We start from the raw sequence: 7,543 nt of genomic DNA on the forward strand, positions 1-7,543 counted from the left end.
AAATTACAAAATAGCAAGCTTTTAGCTTTTGAGTTTGCTTTAGCACAAAATAGAAATAAAGCTAATGGGCGGTGCCCAAAAATTCTGGGATACCCAATACAATGTCCAAGTACAAATAACATAATCGCGCGCCCAAGCGCATAAAAAATAATAAATAAATATCCAACGCCTAAATAAATAGTCGTGACGAAATATAGGCGCCATGCCTAAGGTATGCGCCCATCAAAATATAAATGATAAATCGAATATTCGCTATCCTCCAATGCTTTCCTCCACCACTGCTGCTATCTCTACACATCAACTGAAGCATTCACAATCGTTAGTAAAATAATACAATTAAACCGACAAAAGTGAATACCTAGCAGTCTTCAACTACATAAATAGATCAACTGGTTAGAAATCAATCCTAACCTTAATTTATTACGAGTGCGCACTCTAAACTCATAAACGTTTATTAATTTAATATGCATTTTGCGGAATCACCCGCTATGGAATCACCCATGTACACACTAAATTAATGAAACGCCCGAAAAGGATAGGCATTCCCATCAACTTCTCGCACAAAGAATCCACTTTGTGTATGAGCCCCGATCATCAAAGTTTACGGAATCCATCGTAAAACCTCACGAAATCCACCGTGGCACGGAATCCACCGTGAAATATGCCTCCTGGCATCATACCCCCGGGATGGGATAGCAATTGACCTCAATTGCTATTAGCTCAATGTGGAGCTAACAGAGTGGGGAAAGCATTTAAGTCTGTAGCATGCATCCATTGGGCTTCTTCTACAGGATGGTTCTTAAATTTGACTAGATATCTAGAATATCTTTTGTTTTTAATGAATCTCATTCAAAACAAAAGATCTGAATGGAACTGTAACACATAATCTCTTTTCATAAAACATAAATCCATCATTATAAGATAGTGAATCAATAGGAATCAAGTTATTTTGAACTAATTTATTCCAATCAGCATGAAAAGTAATGTCCTGATGATAAGTATCTTTCATAGCAATCAAAGAATCAAATGATATAACAGAAATATTATGAATGGCAGGTCTTCTACTTAATGCATCAGCCACTACATTTTCTTTACCGGGTTGATATTGAATGATAGGATGAAAACTTTGAATAAAAGATGCCCATTTGATATGTCGGTCAGATATTTGAGGTTGGCTAAGTAAATGTCTAATACTTTGCTGATTGGTCTTAATCATAAATTCAGAACCCATTAAATAATGTTTCCACTGTCTTAAGGCTTGTACAACAGCTAATAATTCTTTGTCATATGTGGAATATTTCAGTTCAGAAGGTTTCAGCTTACAACTAGAATAGGCTATGGGATGATTGTCCTGCATAAGTACGGCTCCTATTCGAGATTCGCTAGCATCGGTCACTACTAAAAAGAATGGTCTATTAAAATCAGGCAACTGTAGTACAGGAGCATGGGTTAATGCATGTTTCAATAAGTCAAAGGATTTCTGTTGATTATAGAACCAATGATAAACAATACTTTTTTTTAGAAGTTTAGTCAATGGTAAAGCAAGTAATGAAAAATTACGCACAAACTTCCTATGGAAACTAGCAAGACCTAGGAATGATCGTAACTCATGCACATTTTTAGGTACAGGCCAGTTCAATATTGCTTCTATTTTCTTAGGGTCCACTTTAATACCATTAGATGATACAATATGACCTAAATACTCAATTTCTGTTTTAAAGAACTCACTCTTTTCCGGATTGGCATACAGTTGATTATCTTTTAATAAGTGGAAAACCAATGACAAATGCTCATAATGTTCTTTCTCATTTTGACTAAACACCAAAATATCATCAAAGAAGATAATAACACAATGCTGATATTTCAAAAAGATACGATTCATCATTCTACTAAAGGTAGCAGGTGCATTAGTCAATCCGAAAGGCATCACTAAAAATTCATAATGACCAAACTATGTCCTAAATGCAGTCTTGAATATGTCAGACTTATCTAGTCTCACCTGATGATAACCAGATTTAAGATCTATTTTACTAAATATGGCAGAACCTTGCAGTTTATCCATAAGGTCATCGACTCTAGGAATTGGATACCTATTCTTTACTGTGATCTTATTTAAAGCTCGATAGTCAATGCACATACGATAGGTATTATTTTTCTTCTTTACTAACAGAACAGGTGCACCAAATGGAGAACTACTAGGTCTAATCAATCCTCTATTTAGTAATTCCTCAACTTGACTTTGAATTTCTTTTTGCTCTATCTGGCTATGCCTATATGGTGCTTTGCAAGGTGGTTGGGTACCAGGAATCAAATCTATTTTATGGTCTTCTGGACGTGAAGGAGGTAAACCAGGTGGTAGATCTTCGGCAAAACAGTCTTTAAAATGTGCAATAAATTCTTTATGCCTAGGGTGCATATGATTTTCTTTAACTTGCAGTTCATTGGCTGATTTGGGCTTCACACTCCCTGAGCATACACCTTTTTGTGTCAGGTCTTGCACGTGCTGTGTACACTTTTCCCTATTACACAGGGGGTGTGCCGGGTTAGTGACGGATTTCTTTGACACGCTTGGGTATTTACTCAATGTCCGTATGACTGTCATATGTTGATTTATGCCCGCTTGATGCTGGCTATGCTTTGACAGTCAGTGGTTGACTTGGTATAATGATTTTGCCTACAGTTTGCTCATTGTACATGGGTGTAATTTATTGTAGCAAGCAGTTATTTATGGACTGATGTGGAATTTTCATGTTGAATCATCCTAGCTTTATGTACTTTTGATGTACTTGGTGGACAGTATCATTAGCTATCAGTTTGTGGTCATTTTGCATTTGTTTTGATGGTATTTTTGGTTGTTTATAGTAGAAAAAAACAAGCAATTTTGAATTGTCTGCACTATTTTGGATTGCATTATGGGTTCTTCTTCCACTGATAGTGCTATCTTCAACATCATTAATCTTGATGGTATGAATTATGCCTATTGGAAGAGCCAAGTTTGACAGGTATTGGTGTAGAAATCACAGATAAAGCCACTAAGGATGCACGGTGAGCAGCCTAAAACTATGACTGATGTTGATTGGGATGAGCTTGATGAGTTATGCAAGTCCACCCTCATCTTGTTTCTCACTGAACAGGTGCAATACAATGTGGTTGAGGAAGCACAGAGTGCTTGGTAGCTTTGGGATAAAATTAAAAACCTCTATGACAAGAAAAGTCCAGCAAGTCAGATGTATGGCTGAAGCAGCTTATGGACCTGTGCATGAAGGAGAATATGACAATGTCTGCTCATTTGAGCTAGTTCCATGCTATTCTCAAGAACTTGACTTTGCAAGGTATTACCTTTAATGATGAGGTTACTCCATTATTTTTGCTTGGGAATCTAAGTGAGTCATGGAATGTATTCTGCACTGCCTTATATGCTCCTGCTACTATTTTGAACGTGCCTGATGTATAGAGTGTTCTTTTGCAGGAAGAGATCAATCGTAATAACTTGGATGCCTCTCGTGTGTCGCATGCTTTGATTGTTAGAGGCAGAGATGGTAATGGAAAGAATGACTGTGGGAATGGCCGTGGTAGAGACTCATAGAAGTCTAGGTCTACGTCGCGTGGTAAGTCACGTTGCAAGTCTCGTGGGAGAAATGCTAATGTGACATGTCATCATTGCGGCAAAAAGGGTCATATACGCCCATAGTGTCATGAGTTGCGCAATGAGAAGCACAAAGAGAAGGGGAAAGACAAAGTACATGAAAAGTCCTTTGATTGCAGCATTATGCCTGCAAAATCCAGTGTGAAAATCGAGGAGATAAATGTCATGCAGACTGATGACTCCGATGAGGAGTACATACTTGTAGCTAGTTCTTGTGATGCTATGTCGTTGACCGATGTTCACTCTATGTATGCGGAGTACTGGCTTTTAGATTCTTGTGCTTCATTTCATGTTACACCATGCCATGAGTGGTTCCACTCCTACTGCATTGTCTCTGGTTCAGTTCGCTTGGGTGATGGTAGGTCACTTGCTATTGTTGGCATTGGGGATGTATGGATGTAGTTCTCTACTGGAAGCACTTTTCTGTTATAGGATGTGCGTCATGTACCTGTGCTTACACATAGTCTTATGTCTGCAGGGCAGCTTGATGATGTCGGGTTTCATGTTTCATTTGGGGATTCTGCCTGGAAGATCACCTGTGGCAAACTTGTGCTCGCTAGAGGTGCCAAAGCTACAGCCTCTATCCTCTTGTAGTTGATGGGTCCTCTGTTGACCATGTTTTTTCAATGGGTTCCATCCCACATGTGTCTCTTAGGCATGCTCATTTGGGCCATATGTTCTTGAAGGGAATGAAAATGCTTTTTGGTTTTTGCAGTACTTACCGCCCCTTGACTACGCATGTTTTGATTCATGTGAGCATTGTCTTTATGGCAGACAGACTAGGAATACACATAAAAAGTTTGGTAGGACACCCATGAGTGAGCCCTTGGCATTGGTACATTCGGATGTCTGCGGGCCCATGCCCTGTCAATCTATGGGTGGTGCAAAGTATTTTGTGATGTTCATTTATGATTTTTCGCGTAAATCCTGGGCTTACCCCATTAAGCTTAAGTCCGATGTCTTGGCTGTATTTCAGAGATGGCTTGCATTTGTTGAAAACCAAACTGGGCATAGGTTGAAATGCGTTAGGACTGACAATGGGGGAGAATATGTGTCACATGCTTTTGAGCAACTATGTGATAGGAGGGATAATTGACCGCCCCCTATAACCCACCCCAGAATGTTTTGGCTGAGCAAATGAATAGAACCATCCAGGAGCGTGTATGTAGTATTCTTAGCCATGTAGGCTTACCACAGAGCTTTTGGGCTGAGGCAATTAGTATAGCTGTGCATGCCATAAATAGATCATCTTCTAGTGGTTTGGATTTCTAGGTTGCAGAGGAGGTATGGATTGGGAAACTTCCATCTTATGCGCATCTACGTCTCTTTGGATGTGAGGCATTCTGCCATGTGCCCAAAGACAAGTGTACTAAGTTGGATCCTAAGAGTGTCTTTCCTTGGCTATGGGGATGCAGGCGAGATGGGTTAAGGCCTCTGGGATCCGCAAGCACGGAAAGTCAATTGCAGCCATGATGTAGTCTTCCATGAAGACAAGATGCATAGGCAACCTGAGAAGGTGGTAGAGATACGCAGGGTTATATTCCAGGAGGAGCCACGTCCTCCTGCATAGCTAATTGACAGCTTGCAGCAACAGTTGGTACACATGGCCAGTGTGTTGGACCAGTTCCAGAGCCTGCCGTGAGATGGTCTACTAGAGATAGATGTCCATCTGATATATTTGAGTCCTCGATGCATTATGATTTGGTTAAAGATGCAGGAGAGCTTCTCACCTATGATGAGGCTATGCGCAGGGGTGACAGTCACTCTTGGGAGAGGGCTATGCAGTCTGAGATAGACTCCCTGCACAAGAATATGACTTGGGATTTGGTTGCACTGCCTCAGGGCAAGAAGGATTTGTGATGCAAATGGGTGTACAAGCTAAAAAATACCCCTGGAAACCCCAAGCCGGCTTATAAGGAAAAACTTGTTGCTAAGGGTTTTAAACAGGAGCATGGAGTTGACTTTGATGAAGTATTTTCTCCTGTGGTCAAGATCACAACCCTACGCTTGGTTTTGGCCTTAGTCACGCAGCTTGACTTGGACTTGTACCAGATGGATGTCAAGACTGCATTCTTGTATGGGGATTTGCATGATGAGATATACATGGAGCAGCCTAAGGGCTTTGCATAACCTGGCAGGGAGCACCTGGTGGGAAAGTTGAAGAAAAGTCTTTATGGCTTGAAGCAGGCACCTAGGGAGTGGTATCATAATTTTGAAGCCTTTATGCAGTCACATGGCTACAACAGAAGTGCTATGGATCCGTGTCTTTACACGAAGAAAGCCCGTGATGGCTCATTGCTTATTTTGGTACTTTATGTGGATGATATGTTGATAGCAGGGAAAGATCATGATGAGTTGGATGCTCTTAAATCTCAATTGAAGAAGAGCTTTGAGATGAAGGATTTGGGACAGGTCTCTCACATTCTTGGTATGCGCATTAAGCGTGACAGGCATCAGGGACTACTCTACCTCTCATAGAGGGAGTACATTCATAAAGTCCTTGAGAGTTTCCGCATGCAGGACATAAAGCCTATTGGTTGTCCATTACCTTCTTATGTGAAGGTTTCACAGGCCGATTTTCCGCAGACGGTCCACATATGGATGAGCAGAGGGCCGAGATGCCATAAAGGGTATCATGAGATACTTGAAGGGCACAGTAGATATGTGTCTTTGCTATGGTAGCCACAATACAGGAGTTGTGGGCTACGTAGACTCCGATTATGCAAGACGTGCACATAGTAGGAAGACAGGATGAAGAAAAAGACGCCATCTCATCCAATGCCTATCAATATCCTGAGGAAGGAAAAGCACTCGGTAGTGAGGCTACAGGATTCTGCTCAGTTGGAATCTTGACAAGGTCAACAGACCTGTCCTCAATGACCTCGCAAATGAAGTGATACCTCACCTCAATAAGTTTTGTCTTTGCATGGAAGACTAGATTCTTGGCCAATTGAATGGCACTCATAGAATCCGAATGTAGTGTAGGCATAGCATTTGTCATACCAAGGCCTGCAATCAAAAGGCCTAACCAGATAGCCTCTTTGCAAGCCTCTATGACTATAATATACTCGACCTCTGTAGTAGTAGAAAGGGCCGTACACTTTTGCGCCCTAGACATCCAAGAGATACCCCCTCTAGCATAAGTGAACAGATAGCCAGAAATGGACTTTCTACTATCTGTATGTCCTACATAATCAGAGTCAGTGTACCCCACGACTCTTTTATCCTGGCTACCATAACAAAGACAAATATATGTTGTGCCTTTCAGGTACCTCTTGATACCCTTCATGACATCCCAATGTTTCTTTCCAGGTGTAGCCATATAACGTGCCACAACCCCAACTGCAAAAGCAATATCTCGATGGGTGGCTATCATGGCATACATAAGAATGCCCATGGCTGATGCATAGGGAATATTGGCCATCTCATCCCTTTGCTCATATGTCTACGGACAATTGACCTGTGAAACCTTCACATGAGAAGGTAATGGATAGCCAATAGGCTTAACATCCTGCATGTAGAAGTGCTCAAGGACTTTATGTATGTACTCCCTTCGTGACAGATAGAGGAGTCCCTGAGATCTATCGCATGTGATGCACATACCAAGTATATGAGATGCCTATCCCAGATCTTTCATCTCAAAGCTCTTCTTGAGCTCAGCCATAATAGCATCGAGCTCCTCATGAGCTGTCCCTGCCAAAATCATGTCATCCACATAGAGTACCAAAATTAGTAAAGAACCATCACAGGCTTTCTTCATGTACAAGCATGGATCCATAGCACTGTGGCTATAGCCCTGTGACTCCATGAATGCATCAAACTTATGGTACCATTCCCTAGGTGCCTGATTTAAGCCATATAGACTCTTCTTTAGCTTGCACACTAGGTGTTCCTTGC

This window comes from Lygodium microphyllum, chromosome 21 (genome assembly GCF_053477565.2).
Source record: "Lygodium microphyllum isolate KBCC chromosome 21, Lygodium_microphyllum_v1.1.10, whole genome shotgun sequence".
In the NCBI taxonomy this organism is placed as follows: Eukaryota; Viridiplantae; Streptophyta; class Polypodiopsida; order Schizaeales; family Lygodiaceae; genus Lygodium; species Lygodium microphyllum.